General features: G+C 40.8%; 1 pseudogene; it reads left to right on the forward strand.

Annotated features, from left to right (window-relative positions):
* Nucleotides 1–9,044: 9,044 nt before the first annotated feature.
* LOC113906207 lies at nucleotides 9,045–18,237 on the forward strand (annotated as a pseudogene).
* The last annotated feature ends 572 nt before the right edge of the window (nucleotides 18,238–18,809 follow it).

Here is an 18,809-nt window from a genome sequence, read left to right on the forward strand (position 1 = left end):
GGTCATCACCACCTTTGTTCAGTCCACCAGCTTCTAATGCAGGTATTTTCGCCATAGATTCCTATGTTCTCCATGCTTCTATCATCGCCCTCTCCCCAGCCTGTTCGCCACTTAGAACCCAGAGTAGTTCTTTTAAAATGTTAGTCAGCTCATCTCAGGATCTTTGCTTGTTAGCCCTTTTTCTCATTTCTCTTAGGACTACTTGTATATGTGAAATTTTATCTGACAACCGCAGATATAAAGGGCTTCCCTAGGGGCACAGTGGTAAAGAATCTGTCTGCCAAGCAGGAGACACAAGGGACATGAATTTGATTCCTGGGTCAGGAAGATCCCTTAGAGTAGGAAATGGCAACCCACTCCAGTATTCCTGGTTGGGAAATCCCATGGACAAAGGAGCCTGGTGGGCTACAGTCCATGGGATCGCAAAAAGTCAGACATGACTGAGTACACACACACACACCATAGATACAATTTTGACTCATCCCCAAGCAAGACATTCTCTCACTTACCTAGTTTTATCTCCAAAACACTTCATATCATTTAATGTTTGTTTTTTCTTATCTGTCTCTCAACCACTCCAATAGGCATGAGAGAAAGACTTTGTTGTCTTTATCTGTAGCACTAAGAATGAACTCAATATACATAGCTATAGATTTATATATCTAGATACATATATATATTCATTTATTAGATGAAAATAAGAAAAAGCACATTTAACAGAAAAGACTAGAGGTAGAAGAGAAAGTCTAGTTTTCTCCTGTCAAATAAAAAGCACATATGGAAAAACTATTTATAAGGATCATTGCAATAGGGGTAGAGAGACAATTGCAATGGAGTTGGGGGACTATTACAACAGTGGGAGGGTGTCCATTGTAGTTCAGTTCAGTTCAGTTCAGTTACTCAGTCATGTCCGACTCTTTGTGACCCCATGGACTGCAGCATGCCAGGCCTCCCTGTCCATCACCAACTCCCGGAGGTTACCCAAACTCATGTCCATTAAGTTGGTGATGCCATCCAACCATCTCATCCTCTGTCGTCCCCTTCTCCTCCTGCCTCCAATCTGTCCCAGCATCAAGGTCTTTTCCAATGAGTTAGTTTTTCCCATCAGATGGCCAAAGTATTGGAGTTTCAGCTTCAACATCAGTCCTTCCAATGAATATTCAGGATTTCCTTTAGGATGGATGGGCTGGATCTCCTTGCTGTCCAAGGGACTCTCAGGAGTCTTCTCCAATACCACAGTTTAAAAGCATCAATTCTTCAGTGCTCAGCTTTTTTTATAGTCCAACTCTCACATCCATACATAACTACTGGAAAAACCATAGCCTTGACTAGATGAACCTTTGTTGGTAAAGTAATGTCTCTGCTTTTTAATATGCTGTCTAGGTTGATCATAACTTTTCTCCCAAGGAGCAAGAGTCTTTTAATTTCATGGCTGCAGTCACCATCTGCAGTGATTTTGGAGCCCCCCAAAATAAAATCTGTCACTATTTCCACTGTTTCCTCATCTATTTGCCATAAAGTGATGGGACCAGATGCCATTGTAGTAGGGAGAAGGCATAATGTGTACAAATGTCTCAAAGTTCAGGTAGAAAAGGCTTTTGTCTCTTTTAAGAAAGACTAATGAAGTTTAGTCTTCCCTGGTGGCTCAGATGGTAAAAGCATCTGCTTACAATGCGGGAGACCCGGGTTTGATCCCTGTGTTGGGAAGATCCCCTGGAGAAGGAAATGGCACCCCACTCCAGTACTCTTGCCTGGAAAATCCCATGGACAGAGGAACCTGGTAGGCTACAGTCCATGGGGTCGCAAAGAGTCGGACACGACTGAGTGACTTCACTAGTCACTAGTCATACAATGAAGTTTAAAGAGAACTGTGTATGCAGGAGTGGAATGAGTAGGTGATGTGAACAGGTACTTCAAACAGGAAAGGGCCTTTAAGGGGGAGATATTCTGCATTTTAGTGCTTGCTTAAGCTAACTTAAGCTTATGGAAGAGACAAGCTTCTGCCGCCTGGGGGAGGGAAAGAAGCCTGATAAAATTTAAATGAGTTAAGTTAGTGGACAGTTTTCAGATTGGTTAGTGGGGACCAACGATTCAGCTAATCATTCATGAGTTAGAGAATCAGAACTTGGGGAACTTTTGTCTGCCTTGCCATGGGTACACACAGGAGCCACCCATGAGCCCCGTCCGAGTCACATAGGGCGGAGGGCCTTCTGCAGCCAGCTGTCTCCTAAAACACAAACCGGGGAGGATTATTGCCCATCATTATTTTCCAGGAACACTGGGCCAGGTAAAGCTCCACATTATTAACCCATAGGAGTTTGGTCCCAGTGAGGCTTTGCACTATCTTCACGACTGTAAAATGGCAGCTGTGGTGCCATCGCTCAGCCAGGCCTCCTTCTACCACATGTAGCACAGGACTTAGAGAGGCAATGGGTCTCCATCTGCCATCCAGCTCACAGATTCTTGAATCTCATTTTGTTACCTTTCCTTTGGGTCACTGAAAGAAATTAAAAGGTAATTCAATGGAGAAAGCCAAAATAAATGCCCAATTTTGTTCATTGCTCTGCCAACCAGTGTGATATGATATTATTAGAGCTAAAACAGCAATGGTTTCAATTATAAATCATTAACTATCCCCCCAAAAAGTGGGAGTTAAGTTGCTTGTGCTTTCTTCATTTTAAATAGCTTACTCAAGGAGCTAATTGTTTCCTAAATCCTCTTTGGCAGTGATGCCTAGGATTCTATAGATTTTATTAAATACATAAATCTTGTGTTTTCCAAAGCACTGCTTTATATGAACAAAGCATCTCAAATTCTTACCCTAATTTTTAAGAGATAAGAACTTTGTGGGATACTAGGGCCATATTGATCTTATCTACAAAATTCTAACATTTAAAGGATGGACATAGAAGAATGGCTTTCGAGAGGCCACACCCAGCCACCTAGTTCAGTTCAGTTCAGTGGCTCAGTCATGTCTGACTCTTTGCAACCCCATGGACTGCAGCATGCCAGGCTTCCCTGTCCATCACCAACTCCTGGAGCTTGCTCAAACTCACGTCCATTGAATCGGTGATGCCATCCAACCATCTTATCCTCTGTTGTCCCCTTCTCCTCCTGCCTCCAATCTGTCCCAGCATCAGGGTCTTTTCCAATGAGTCAGTTCTTCCCATCAGGTGGCCAAAGTATTGGAGTTACAGCTTCAACATCAGTCCTTCCAATGAATATTCAGGACCGATTTCCTTTAGGATGGATGGGTTGGATCTCCTTGCTGTCCAAGGGACTCTCAAGAGTCTTCTCCAACACCACAGTTCAAAACCATCAAGTTTTTGGCGCTCAGCTTTCTTCACAGCCCAACTCTCGCATCCATACATGACCACTGGAAAAACCATAGCCTTGACCAGATGGACCTTTGTTGGCAATGTAATGACTCTGCTTTTTAATATGCTATCTAGGTTGGTCATAACTTTTCTTACAAGGAGCAAGGGTCTTTTAATTTCATGGCTGCAGTCACCATCTGCAGTGATTTTGAAGCCCAAGAAAATAAAGTTTGGCACTTTTTCCATTGTTTCCCCATCTAGTTGTCATGAAGTGATGGGACTGGATGCCATGATCTTCATTTTTTGGATGTTGAGTTTTAAGCCAGGTTTTTCACTCTCTGCTTTCACTTTCATCAAGAGGCTCTTTAGTTCCTCTTTGCTTTCTTCCAAAAGGGTGGTGTCATCTGCATATCTGAGGTTAAGTAATGCTCAAATTCTCTGTTTATAGAGAGAAATCTCAGGGTACCAGTCCTATGAGTAACTTCTCCCAGGCTTCCCTGTGATAACTCCAAGATATGAAGAAAATTCAGATATTCCATAAAAGGATTAAACTGATATGGCCCCAGACTCTGGCAATTGAAAGAATTACAACTCCAGCATTCAATAAGCATTGAAAACATTACTTTGCAGTTACCTAGAATTTAAGCTTTACAGAGCACTTTCAAATATACCATGTCATTAAATTTCACAACAATTTTGCAAGAAAGAAATTATCTCCATTTTGTTGGTGAGTAATATGAGCTATTATCTATTTCACACATTTCTTGCCACACATTCTTGCCACTTGCTAAGCACTCATTTAATCCTCACAACAATCTTATGATGTAAGTGCTATTATTATCCTGGTAATACGTAGATTGGACGTTAGGCTCAGAAAAACTAAGGAAACTGCCTAGGGTCAGGCAACTAGAAAGTGGCTGAGTGAAGATTCTCCCTTTTCTAACTCCAAGTTCTTCTGACTCTCAGCATTCTAAATCGTCAGCCTTCATGCAAGTTTGGCCATGTAACTTTAAACTTATCTATGTACTACTATGGGGGCTTCCCAGGTGGCTCAGGGGTAAAAAAAATCCACCTGCCAATGAAAAGAGATGCAGAGCATGTGAATTATACCCCTGGGTTGGGAAGATCCCCTGGAGAAGGAAATGGCACCCACTCCAGTATTCTTGCCTGGGAAATCCCATGGACTGAGGAGCCTGATGGGCTACAGTCCCTGGGATCACAAAGAGTCAGACATGACTGATCTACTGAGCACATGTACTAGTCTTTGACAGTGTGCATTAAACACACAAAATAGACAATTTAAAAGAGACTAAGATAAAGATACATGTGAATAGAAGTTCTAGTTTCTCCTTATACCCTAGTAGAATGTCTTGTACACCTCAGAATGTAATCTTGATTAATCCACTTTTCTAGATAATTAGTCTATCAAATTGCCAACATCTGCTGATCATCAAAAAAGCAAGAGAGTTCCAGAAAAATGTCTATTTCCTCTTTATTGACTATGGCAAAGCCTTTGACTGTGTGGATCACAATAAACTGTGGAAAATTCTGAAAGAGACGGGAATACCAGACCACCTGACCTGCCTCTTGAGAAACCTATATGCAGGTCAGGAAGCAACAGTTAGAACTGGACATGGAACAACGACTGGTTCCAAATAGGAAAAGGAGTACATCACCCTGCTTATTTAACTTCTATGCAGAGTACATCGTGAGAAACGCTGGGCTGGAGGAAGCCCAAGCTGGAATCAAGATTGTCGGGAGAAATATCAATAACCTCAGATATGCAGATGACACCACCCTTATGGCAGAAAGTGAAGAGGAACTAAAAAGCCTCTTAATGAAGGCGAAAGAGGAGAGTGAAAAAGTTGGCTTAAAGCTCACCATTCAGAAAACAAAGATCATGGCATCCAGTCCCATCACTTCATGGCAAATAGATGGGGAAACAGTGGAAACAGTGTTTGACTTTATTTTGGGGGGCTCCAAAATGCAGATGGTGACTGCAGCCCTGAAATTAAAAGACGCTTACTCCTTGGAAGGAAAGTTATGACCAACCTAGACAGCATATTAAAAAGCAGAGACATTACTTTGTCAACAAAGGTCAGTCTAGTCAAGGCTATGGTTTTTCCAGTAGTCATGTATGGATGTGAGAGCTGGACTATAAATAAAGCTGAGAGCTGAAGAACTGATGCTTTTGAACTATGGTATTGGAGAAGACTCTTGAGAGACCCTTGGACTGTAAGGAGATCCAACTAGTCAATCCTAAAGGATATCAGTCCTGGGTGTTCATTGGAAGGACTGATGCTGAAGCTGAAGCTCCAATACTTTGGCCACCTGATGTGAAGAGCTGACTCATTTGAAAAGACCCTGATGCTGGGAAAGATTGAAGGCAGGAGGAGAAGGGGATGACAGAGGATGAGATGGTTGGATAGGATTACCAACACAATGGACATGGGTTTGGGTAGACTCCGGAAGTTGGCGATGGACAGGGTGGCCTGGCGTGCTGTGGTTCATGGGGTCGCAAAGAGTCAGATACAACTGAGCAACTGAACTGAACTGAACCCTATATGGACTGTGTGGATGAAATAACTAAGGCTCACTGTGTCTTGGTAAGGTGCCCATCAAACAATCCAGGAAAAGACATTCGAGTCTCAACTCTTATCTTCTAACTCCACATGCCTTCCCAGTCATCCACTGCCTCTTGGTCTGCCTCTGACCACGATATTCTGTGCTGTGTGCTCAGAAGCCTACAGTTGCCACCTCCCTCACTTTCCCCTCATCCTTACATATACACAGAAAGACCCACCTGTCTCAGAAGAGAGCCTCCTCAGAGTCTGTGAAGAGCAAGAGATGTTAGCACTCCAACTACTATAGTAGTTTGAATGAATCAGGTCCAGGTACACTTCAAGCCCATTTCTCTTGATAGAGAATATCTGTTTTCACTGAATAATTCCTAACCTCTCCTCATTACTTGATACCATGGAGGACTTCCTCTTTAGCATGGTTCAACATAGATTTATTTTGGGGGGGTGGGGAGTAGAGCTTGTATATCACTGACTGTACTCTTATTTGGGGGCTGAGCACTCCTCAATTTAATATTCATCACTTTACTTGAGTGCTTTTTGGTAATTTCTAGTGATTCTGTGAGTTCATTTTAATATGAAGAATACACAGTCTTGCTCTAGCCATCTACACATTCCAAACAATGCAATTGGGCTTAACTTTGCAGGTGCCCTCAGCATACAAGATCCATTTTGTTAGAGCCCTCATTGCCAGGTGGCAGAGTGAATTAGTCCCTGGATGTGGAGTGAGATAGAATGAGAAGCCTGAGAAGCCCAGCATGTCTTTCCCGAGAGCGAGTATGAGCCTAAATAAGCTGTGTCTTTTCAACAAGGATCCTGGACAAGAGTCCCCAGGGCTCACCACACAAACTCAGGAGCAGGAATAGGAATCCTGAAGCTCAGAACTCTGGAAAGCCAGTGAGGGGAGCAATTGCTTTATCAAGCTTCTCATTCCAAGGACCCCAAACCTTTACCTCTAAGAATCACTAGAAAACTTTCCAGCTTTAGCCATTTTTTAAAAAACAATCCACTCTCACCAAATTATAATACAAGGCAGATATAACAGAAATACCAGAATGATAATAAAATATATCTGATCCTCCTGACCACCTATTTAAACTCTCTGTAGTACCAACTCTTTGTGCTTTATATATCCCTCAACTGTGCCCCTGATACGATATCTTCATATGCTTCTGGGCTCTGTGGTCTCCAGCTGAAATGTAACCAACTTGACACAGTGCCCTGGTCTGTTGTGTCTCCCATTCACAGAACCCTTCTTGGACCTTTAATTGTTAATTGATTTAATGAATGAGCAAAACAATGAACGAACAGGTGCATATCTTGCTCTGTAAATATTTTGCACAAAGGCTAATTCTGTTAGATTCTTGCCAAGGGAGAGTGGTTACATTCAAGGAAACCAAAGGTTTGCCTTTCACAAACTAGAGCTCCAGTATTTGTGATCCTCCATTCACTTGAGGGCATTAATTTACATATCCACAAAGCCTTGTGGACCCTTGGCTAGAGTTGTCTGACTGACTGAATTCATAGAATGACTTACACATGTGTCAGATGTCAAGCCTTCCTAAGAGGAGTGAATTATATCCAGATAATAGAGTGTTCTGCACACAAGAGTCCCAGCATAGTTCCTCAGGAAAAAAATCTTCATGTTTTAAAAAAATTTTTGATTGGCGTATAGTTGATTTACAATGTTATGTTAGTTTTTTCTGTACAGCAAAGAGAGTCAGTTATATATATACATATGTATAACTTATTTTAGATTCATCTCTCATATGGCAATACAGAGTATTGCGTAGAATTCCCTGTGATATACGGTAGGGATATTTTAAACAAGCACTTTTAACCCAAGAAACAGACTCTCTCATGCTACTCCTAGTGATGGCGTGTGTATGGAGGAAGAATGTGGTGGTTATTGTAATGGCATATATGCAGGAGAATGCAGGGGAACCTGGACAGTTAGGCCTCAGGAAAATTGTAGTTCTGGATGAAAGTTCTGGATCCAGTAAAAAACAGTGGATTCACTCAGGTAGTCTAGCTACATGCCACACATCTGTTTCTCTTATCTTTGTGTGTGTGTGTACGCATGTGCTAAGTCATTTCAGTCATGTCTGACTCTTTCCAACTCCATGGAGTGTAGCCCACAAGGCTCCTCTGTCCATGGGATTCTCCAGACACGAATACTGGAGTGGGTTGCCATACCCTTCTCTGGGGGATCTTCCCAACCCACGGATCGATACTGTATCTCTTAGGTTTACCTGCCTTGGCAGGCGAGTTGTTTACCACTAGCGCTACCTGGGAAGCCAAAGCCCTCTCTTATCTCTACGAACTCTCAATTACAGATATTGATATAAATATAAATATTGAAGCAGGTGTCTCCTGTCTACTTCAGAGCATCTGCCTACTCATTTTTATGTTACCACTTCACTTTGGCTCACACAGGTCCACAATGGTACCCTCCGCCAACCCACCCTGGATTACCTCTACATCACAGTCTTTGTAAGGACACACACAAAGATATGAGGAAAGAGATTTCCCTCTCCTTCTTTTTCTTTGAGCATTTACTATAGAAAATATGTAATTATAAATGCTTTCTCTTCTCTGAAAGTGAAGTTGCTCAGTCATGTCTGACTCTTAGCGATCTCATGGGACTGCAGCCTACCAGGCTCCTCTGTCCATGGGATTTACCAGGCAAGAGTACTGGAGTGGGTTGCCATTGCCTTCTCCAGAGGATCTTCCTGACCCAGGGATCGGACCCAGGGATCGAACCCAGGTCTCCCACACTGTAGGCAGACACTTTACCATCTGAGCCACCAGGGAAGTCCTTCTCTTCTCTGCAATGTACATAAATCCTTTTGAATGCTTGATAGGTCTTCAGTTCATTTCAGTTCAGTAGCTCAGTCATATCTGACTCTTTGCGACCCCATGAATTGCAGCACGCCAGGCCTCCCTGTCCATCACCAACTCCCGGAGTTCACTCAAACTCACGTCCATCGAGTCAGTGATGCCATCCAGCCATCTCATCCTCTGTCGTCCCCTTCTCCTCCTGCCCCCAATCCCTCCCAGCATCAGAGTCTTTTTCAACTTTTACTTTAATGTGTCAGTCTAGGCTCTGGAAAGGCAAGAAAGAGTAAGCATAGGGGGTGGAGCCAAGATGGCGGAGCAAGAGAATGCAGAGTTCGTCTGCTCACAACTAGGGCATCTCCTAAGCGCTGGTGGGTGAACTCGGACACCTGGGGGGATGGAAGGGCGGGGGGGATGGGAGGAATCCCCGCAGGGACAGAGGTAAGGGCGGGAGAGAGGAAAAGTAGAGGCGGGACAAGGGGTTCCTGGGGAGGGGAGAGGCTCCCATGCTCCCAGGAGCCCACTTACCAGGAGGAGATTGGCCAGGACGGAGAGGGGCCTTCGGGGGATGGGGGATTGGAGCGGAACTTGGACAGCATCTCCCCAGCCCGCTGGGCTCCAGGGTCTAAGACCAAAGTGTTGGGATGTCTACTGGGGAGGTGGGGGTAGGCTGCATCTCACCATGGGGGCAAGGGCAGTGATAGAGGAGGCAACAGGGAATCTTTTTATCTTTTTAAAATTATTTTATCTTATTTTTATTGTTTAATTTTTAATTTTGAATATTTTTATAATAAAGTATTTTAAAGTTAATATTAAATCAAAATTAATAAAACATAAACGGTTTTCCACTCCTTTGGTGTCTAAAGTTTATCTGTCTCTTAAACAGTGTCAATCCTCAAGCATCTTATCAGATAATTAAACCATGAATTGTCAATTCAGTTTAACAAATTTTGATTGTACCTCCATTATAGGCAGGATTTTGTGTTGATGCTAATTGTATTATTTTTTCTTCCCTCCAGTTTCTGATTGAATCAGATAGTTGATGTCACTGTTTTTAAATTTGGAGCTTTCTATTCTTTTTCACAGAATGTTTATTATTGTCAATGGTATGAACTTAGAAACATTCTGTTTTATATCTCTCTGTAGATAGTCTTTTTATCTATTGATAAGAGAGGTTTCTTATAGATAATGGCGATTTTACCTTCTCAAAACATGTAATCGATGAAGCAAAATACTTTGCAATGTGGTAAGATAATTATGTTTTAAAAGAACTAACTAGCCCCCTCAGGTGAAGTCCAGCAGAGACTAATTCAGAGCCACACTCTGAGTGGCAACAAGATCTCAGTTTGTAAAACTGATTTACTTTATATAGAAACAGAATAGGTGAATTTCTCCATCAAAGGGTAATGTACTCAGATGAAGTAGCCAGTCATAATTCTAAACTTCACCTATTTGAAAATCTCAAAAGGAATAAGAGGATGAGGAACAGTTTTAAGAATGTCTTTTATTCCTTGCTTACTCTGAAAAAAGAATCACCCGTAATGGGATATATGAGATACTGCATTCACAAACCTTATAAGGTCTTTATTTTGGGGCAATGGTTAGAGCCAAATATCTCTAGGTATGATCAGGCCCTGAACTGTCTGAACTTCTAGAATTTGAGTACAATGTCAGGAAAGCCAACACAAATTAAACATATTAACTCTCCATAGAAGTAACTTTGTGTAGCTAACATAAGGAATAAGATTATGGAAGGTTTCAAAAGCTCATTAAAGACATGGGAGAATCTCTAAAATATTTATAAAAAAAAAAAAAAAAACCCAAAAACCCCTCATTTTCTGAAATCTCCACACCTGTTATTGGGCCTGTCAAAAAGCAGGAGCTCAGTAAACAAGAGCGAAACTGAATTTTATTTATCAGCACTAATAATGACTAATGTAAGATAATTTATAAAACTATTAATGATATTATGCCTCAAGTGGTAGCGGTATATAAGTATCATGGTATATATACTCGAGGAAAATTAAATAATATACAAATAAAATTAAAGAATATATATATTTGATAACTTTATATATACTATATATATATAAAGTGTACATGTACACATACATATACGCTTTTGATTTTAATTTTCTTTAAAATGTGTATATTACAACTAAAAAAAATGACACCATCTCTGAGAGATGCAAGAATTTCTATCCCTAGGAAAGATGACTACAGAGTAAAATAGGAAAAAATATACAGACTGCACCACAGTCTAATGAAATGTTTTTACTCTTTCAAAAGTCTGATTATTTACTCTGTATGGAAACACTTTCCAACTTGAAAGGCATCAGACGCCAAAATGAGTATTTTGGTCACTGAAAAAATAGCTTCCAATGGAAACTGGAATTTTGTTTTGTAAATCAGTGTTTAGTCTTAATGTAGCCAGTAATAATTGTGTGACTTTGAGAAAATCAATTTACTTTTCTGGGTTTCAATATCTTCTCTTGTACAATAAAAGATTGTTTTATTGGGGAAAGTTTCCCCAATTGTCCCCCTCAGAATGAAAGTCCTAGAAATGTGCTCAATCTGCAAGAACAACTGGACATCCACATTTACTGATCCACTTGTTTACTGACTTGCCATTGATTGTTCATTGAGTCCATGAGCATTTGTTAAAACTTACTCCATTTTTTAAAAATATATTTTCACTTTAATTTTCTTTCTGACTTCAGAGTATGAAGTACTACTCCCTTTGACCTGAGGAAGGGGAATGCTATTCGTCAGTCCTGCCTTTTTCTAGTTTCCTGAAGATGAAAGCCTTATTTAGAAATGTGAGATGAGTATCAGTGAAGACAGATTCCTAGACTGTCAAAAAGGTTGCTGTCCATCCTGTGCAGGACTTTCTAAAGGACTGTGCCATCTCATGCCCTTATTCATCCAGGCCTCTCAATCTGGCTGCAGGACATGGCCATTTGCAATGACATTCACTGAGTCCATATTTCCTATAGTCACTCTCAACCTTCTTATTCTTTTTTAAATTTTTTTATTTAAGTATAGTTGACTTACAATGTGTTTAATTTCCAATGTAGAGCAAAGTGACTCAGTTATACATATATATATATATATATTTTCATATTCTTCTCCATTATAATTTATCCCAGGACACTGAATATAGTTTCCTATGTTATACAGTAGGACTTGTTGTTTATCCATCCTATATGTAATAGTTTGCCTCTGCTAATACCAAATCTCCTTCCCCTTGGCAACCACAAGTCTGTTCTTTGTGTTCTGTAAGTCCTTTTTGTTTCTAGATATGTTTGTGTCGTATTTTAGATTCCACATATATAAGTGATATCATATTGTATTTGTCTTTCTTTTTCTGACTGACTTCACTTAGTATAATAATCTTGAGCTCCATCCATCTGTAGCAACAAATGTAGCCATTTGTTGCTGTGGATGGCATTATTTCATTGTTTTTAATGGCTGAGTAGTATTTCATTGTATATATGTACCATCCATTCATCTGTTGATTTAGATTGTTTCCATGTATTGGCTATAATAATAGTGCTGCTATGAACACAGGAGATACTTATCTTTTTGAAATACAGTTTTATCTGGGTTTATGCCTAGGAGTAAATCCCACGGACGGAGGAGCCTGGTAGGCTGCAGTCCATGGGGTCGCTGGGAGTCGGACACGACTGAGCGACTTCACTTTCACTTTTCACTTTCATGCATTGGAGAAGGAAATGGCAACCCACTCCAGTGTTCTTGCCTGGAGAATCCCAGGGATGGGGGAGCTGGTGGGCTGCAGTCTATGGGGTCGCACAGGGTCGGACACAACTGAAGTGACTGAGCAGTAGCAGCAGCATGCCTAGGAGTGGGGTTGCCAGATCATATGAAAACTTTATTTTTAGTTTTTTTATGAGCTTCCATACTATTTTCAATACAGGCTGCACCAACTTACATTCCCACCAAGAGTGTAGAAGGGTTTCCTTTTCTCCACACCCTCTTCAGCATTTGTTGTTTGTAGACATTTTAATGATGGCTGTTCTGACCTGTGTGAGGTGATGCCTCATTGTAGTTTTGATTTGCATTTTTTGTTATTTAGTGATGATGAGCATCTGTTCATGTGCCTATTGGTTATATGTATGTCCTTTTTGGAGAAATGTCAATTAAGCCTTATTCTTGACCCCTTTACCTCTCTGACCCTTTGACTTAGTACCTGGTCGGTGACTGTTTTGCTTTGATAATATGTTTGGTCAGGTTGCTTTGGCTCTGCATGGCCATTTTCATTCACCATTTTGTCCACATTAGGTCACCAATTTCTCCCTCCACAGCCTTGAGTAAGAGGCAGTCTTGTCTATCCTTGTTCTCAGTGTCCCCATTGATGAGGCCTTCCATTCAAGAAGGACTAGAAAAGATCTGATAACTGCCTTTTCACCTTTCTCCCAATTTCCTGCAGTTTCTTATGATGAGAGTCTGTGGACACACTGTAGATCTTTGCAGGTGCCTTAGATTTCTCCTTTTTCCCCCTACCATGTGGAGTCTACTGAAAAGTTAGAGGGAAAAAAATGGAGAAACACATCTATCACATGCCTACTACACCAGGAACTGATCTAGTTGCTCACTTAATGTCTTCATCACAGTCATTTCACAAAGGGGATAACTAAAGTTCACACAAATTTACTTTGCCATAGCTGGTAAAAAACTGAATTATGATTTGATCCCTATGCCTATTTTTTTCCGTTCCCTCTCAATGTCTCACTTGAACATCTATTTAAGGACATATGGCCTAATGTTTAGATAATCAGATATAATGAAGTTTGAGTTTCACATTATTTTCCAATACTACTTAATAAATGATAATGAATACTGAACATATTCTTCCCTTTATTCCAAAAATACTTATTGGATAATTCTATGTCAGGCAGTGTTCTAAGCATTTGGGATACATCAATGAACTAAAATGACAAAAGTCCTTGTACAGTTTACATTCTAGTGGGTCAGGGATAGAAAATAAGCAATAAGTATAATAATAAATAAGAAATTTTATAGTATATTCAAATGTGTGAATAAACTGGAGAAAAGAAATAGAGCAAGATAAGGGGAACCACATAGTATGTGGTTTGGAGGGAGGTTTACATTTTCAAACAGTGGTGATTGAGAGTATGACACTAGAGCTAAGACTTGAAGGAGTCAAGAGAGCAACTGGATGGTAGAAGAATTTCCAAAGACACTGATGTGACTGAAGCAGAGTGAGCAATACTGGAGTCGGGGGGAGGGAAGGAGAGAAATACAGAAATGGCATTCAAAGGTTTTTCGAAGGTCTTTTTCTTTATGTTTTTTGAAATAGGGACCCACTGAAATGTTTGAAAATAAAAGTGATTGATTTAAGCTTAAAAGAGTACTCAGTTGAAAATAGACTGAGATAACTTAAATGTCTAATTTATCATTGTGCATTTACCACATCTTATGTAGGTTAAGTGGAGAAGGCAATGGCACTCCACTCCAGTACTCTTGCCTGGAAAATCCCATGGACGGAGGAGCCTGGTAAGCTGCAGTCCATGGGGTCGCTAAGAGTCAGACACGACTGAGCAACTTCACTTTCACTTTTCACTTTCATGCATTGGAGAAGGAAATGGCAACCCACTCCAGTGTTCTTGCCTGGAGAATCCCAGGGAGAGGGGAGCCTGGTGGGCCGCCATCTATGGGGTCGCATAGAGTTGAACACGACTGAAGTGACTTAGCAGCAGCAGCAGCATGTAGGTTAAGACTGGATCTTATTTAACTAGATCAAAATCATGGCAAATCTTCATTTCATTAGACTAAGATAAGCCACTAAGAAGAGCTGGCTGTAAGTCAAGGCTAGAGTGTTAACAGTAATAAGAGATGTGTAAGAGACATGGGGTCAAGAAAAGAAAAGCATGGTCTGTGATTTAAGAATCTCAATTTATAACATCAGGCTTATTTCCAAGTTTGATCTCTTTGATGTGCATCTTTCTTTTCTCCATTTTGTGAAAATATTTCAGTTTCAGAAATTGAATTTTCCCTGAAAGATCTGATTCTCAGGTATAGATAGAACTTAATTTCAATGTAAGTGCCAAAACCCACAAGACTTTGGGCACAATTCATATTTTTTCAAATTTTTTGAATATATGCCAGTAGCTACATGAAATTCCTTTAATACCTCTTAATTGATTCTTTCATATTCTCTGTTTTTCTTCCTTTTTTGCCTACTTCCCTTAAAGAATCCAAGACAAGATGAATAGAATAGCTTTCCAAATAAATGTGAGAATATGGTCTGTCATCCTCCTTTGTTTTTATGACTTCTCTCTTCCCCAACTTAGAATTTAGAATGTGAGACAAGAGATATTCCTACTCTAAAATAGCCATTTGTATTTTTTTTCATACTCCTTTCCCTCTCATCTGAAGCTTGAGTAGTATTTATATGTATTAAATATGTTAAAAACACATTTGCCAAGCACCATTTAAATTCAAAGCACCAGTAACCCTCCCAGACTTCAGACAGTAATACAAAGCTATGGTAATCAAAACAGTGTGGAACTGGCACAAAAACAGACATATGGATAAATGGCAAAGAATAATCTAGAAATAAACCCACGTACCTGTGGTCAATTATTCTTTGACAAAGCAAGCAAGCATATACAATGGGAGAAAGTTTCTAGCACATGGTGTGGGGAAAGTTGGATAGCTGTATCAATGAAGTTGGAACATACCCTTACACCATACACAAAAAAACTCAACATGGCTTAAAGATTTAAACATTCAGATCAGATCAGATGAGTCGCTCAGTCATGTCCTACTCTTTGCGACCCCATGAATCACAGCACACCAGGCCTCCCTGTCCATCACCAACTCCCGGAGTTCACTGAGACTCACGTCCATCGAGTCAATGATGCCACCCAGCCATCTCATCCTCTGTCGTCCACTTCTCCTCCTGCCGCCAATCCTTCCTAGCATCAGAGTCTTTTCCAATGAGTCAACTCTTCGCATGAGGTGGCCAAAGTACTGGAGTTTCAGCTTTAGCATCATTCCTTCCAAAGAAATCCCAGGGCTGATCTCCTTCAGAATGGACTGGTTGGATCTCCTTGCAGTCAGTCCAAGGGACTCTCAAGAGCCTTCTCCAACACCACAGTTCAAAAGCATCAATTCTTCGGCACTCAGCCTTCTTCACAGTCCAACACTCACATCCATACATGACCACAGGAAAAACCATAGCCTTGACTAGACGAACCTTTGTTGGCAAAGTAATGTCTCTGCTTTTGAATATGCTATCTAGGTTGGTCATAACTTTCCTTCCAAGGAGTAAGCGTCTTTTAATTTCATGGCTGCAGTCACCATCTGCAGTGATTTTGGAGCCCAGAAAAATAAAATCTGACACTGTTTCCACTGTTTCCCCATCTATTTCCCATATTAAGACACCATAAGACTCCTAGAAGATAACATAGGCAAAGCATTCTCTTGACATAAATCATACCAATGTTTTCTTAGGTCAGGTTCCCAAAGCAATAAAAATAATAACAAACAAATGTGACTTAATTAAATTTACAAACTTTAACATAGCAAAGAAAACCATAAGCAAGATGAAAAGACAACCTTCAGAATGAGAGAAAATATTTGCAAATGATGAAACCAACAAGGTCTTAATTTCCAAGATATACAAAGAGCTCATACAACCCAACAACAAAATCAAACAATCCAATCAAAAACTGGGCAGAAGTCTTAAACAGACATTTCTCCAAAGGAGACATACAAATGGCCAATAAGCATATTAAAAAATGCTAATTATTACAGAGATACACATCAGAACTACAATGAAGTACCACTTTACACAGGTCAGAATAGCCACTATTAAAAAGTCTACAAATAATAAATGCTGAAGAGGGTGTGGAGAAAAGGGAACCCTTCTACACTGTTGATGGGAATGTAAGTTGGTGAAGGCAGTGTGGAAAACAGTGTGGAGGTTCCTCAGAAAACTAAAGATCCACTTACGATAAGATCCAGCAGTTCATTCCAGACAAAGCTATAATTCAAAAAGTTATGTGCATCCCAATGTTCATAGCAGCACTGTTTACAATAACTGAGACATGGAAACAACCTAAATGTCCATTGATAGATAAATAGATGAAGATGTGGTGCGTATATACAATAGAATATTACTCATTCATAAAAAGAATGAAATAATGCCATTTGCAGCAACACGGATGCAACTATAGATGATCATACTAAGTGAAGTAAGTCAGAAAGAAAAAGACAAATGCCATATGGTATCACTTACGTATAAAATCTAAAATATGACACAGATGAACCTATCTATGATGTAGAAACAAATTTACAAACACAGAGAACAGAGTTGTGGTTGCCAAGGGAGAGAGGAGGGCGGTGGAGGGGTAGATTGGGAGTCTGGGGTTAGTAGATGCAAACTATTTCATATAGAATGTATGGCAAAACCCACAACATTGTAAAGTAATTTGCCTCCAGTTATAATAAAAATTTTTAAAAAAGGATGGATGGACAACAGGTCCTGCTGTGTAGCACAGGGAACTATGCTCAATGTCCTGGGATATGGAAAAGAATATAAAAAAGAGAAAAAATTCAAAGCCCCAGGCTGGAAATTGAAATATGAACACGGGCTGGCAAACCCTCTGGGTTCCAGCAGTGCTAAAGCTAGTGGCTTTCATTCCAGTGGAAACTTTGTTATGGGACCATTTTTAAAAGCATTTTCTAATATTTTAATTCTACACAGTGTGCAGAATTAACTGATTATGACTGAGGCCATGAAGAACTCTTCTGCCTGCACTAGTATTAAGGAATGGGTCACATGAGATGTTAGAAATTCTTGCTAGCTACTTTACAGCCCAGTCGCCTTACACTCTTGGTGACCTTCCTTGTTTATTCCGGTCTTGTGAAATCACTATTGGAATTGTGTGGGAGTGAAACCAACGCCTGCCTCAGAGCGACAGCTGCGCCAGGACATATCTTTTCAAACCTCTTCAAGGGCCTTTTTGTCAAAAAAGAAATGTGCATTCTCACTGTGGGCCTAGATGCTGTGGGAAAGACCCTCACTGTACAAAGTGAAGTTGGCTGAAATTGTGATCACTATTCCCACTACAGGCTTCATCATGGAGACGGTGGAATACAAGAACATCAGCTTCACTCCGTGGGACATGGGTGGCCAGGACAAGATCCGGCATCTATGGTGCCACTACCTTTAGAACACACAAAGTCTTATCTTTGTGGTTGACAGTGTGAGAGGCCTGCGAGGCTCACATGAGGATGCTGGCAGAAGATGAACCCTGGGACGCCTTTTCTGTTCGTGTTTGCTAACAGATAGGACCTCCCCAATGCCATGAATGCAGCCGAGATCACAGCCAAGCTGGGTCTACACTCTGTGCCACGGGCACTGGTACATTCAGGCCACCTGTGCCACCAGCGGGGACGGGCTCTATAAGGAGCCGGACTGGCTGTCCAATCAGCTCTGGAACCAGAAATGAGCTGTACTCTTTGCTCCTCCCCTCTTACCCCTTCTTCCTATCCCTTCGGTGTGCGTGCCAGAAGCCCTCTGCACTATCACCCTGCTTCACCGTGCTATGAATGTGCAGATGCAGCCAGCAACTGGATTTTTATTTAATGTAAATAGTTTTTGTTTCCAATGAAGCAGTTTTGGGTACTCTAATGCAATACTACTCATTTTTTTTTAATTGTAAAAAGAAAATCAACCCACTGTTTAGCACTGAGAAGGGATTTTAGGCACACAGGTTATCCAGGAATGGCTGTGTCAGATGAGCCTGATGCTCCTCCCCCGGGCTTTAGATCTGTGTTGAGATCCACTTTGGTGGTTCGTCTTTAACCCAAATTCAGTGCTTTAAAAAAAATAGTTAACAAATACAAGGTAAGGAGGACACTTGAACACACAGAAGGGAGACATATGCCTAGTGTAGGTTCTGCAGTAATGGCCTGAGTCCAGTCCACCGGTGGTCTGTTTCCTGGACATGAAACAGGGTAGAACCACCCACGATCCACTCTGCAAGGTCACAATAGGGTGACCATTGATCTGCTCTGTCTC

This window comes from Bos indicus x Bos taurus, chromosome 16 (genome assembly GCF_003369695.1).
Source record: "Bos indicus x Bos taurus breed Angus x Brahman F1 hybrid chromosome 16, Bos_hybrid_MaternalHap_v2.0, whole genome shotgun sequence".
In the NCBI taxonomy this organism is placed as follows: Eukaryota; Metazoa; Chordata; class Mammalia; order Artiodactyla; family Bovidae; genus Bos; species Bos indicus x Bos taurus.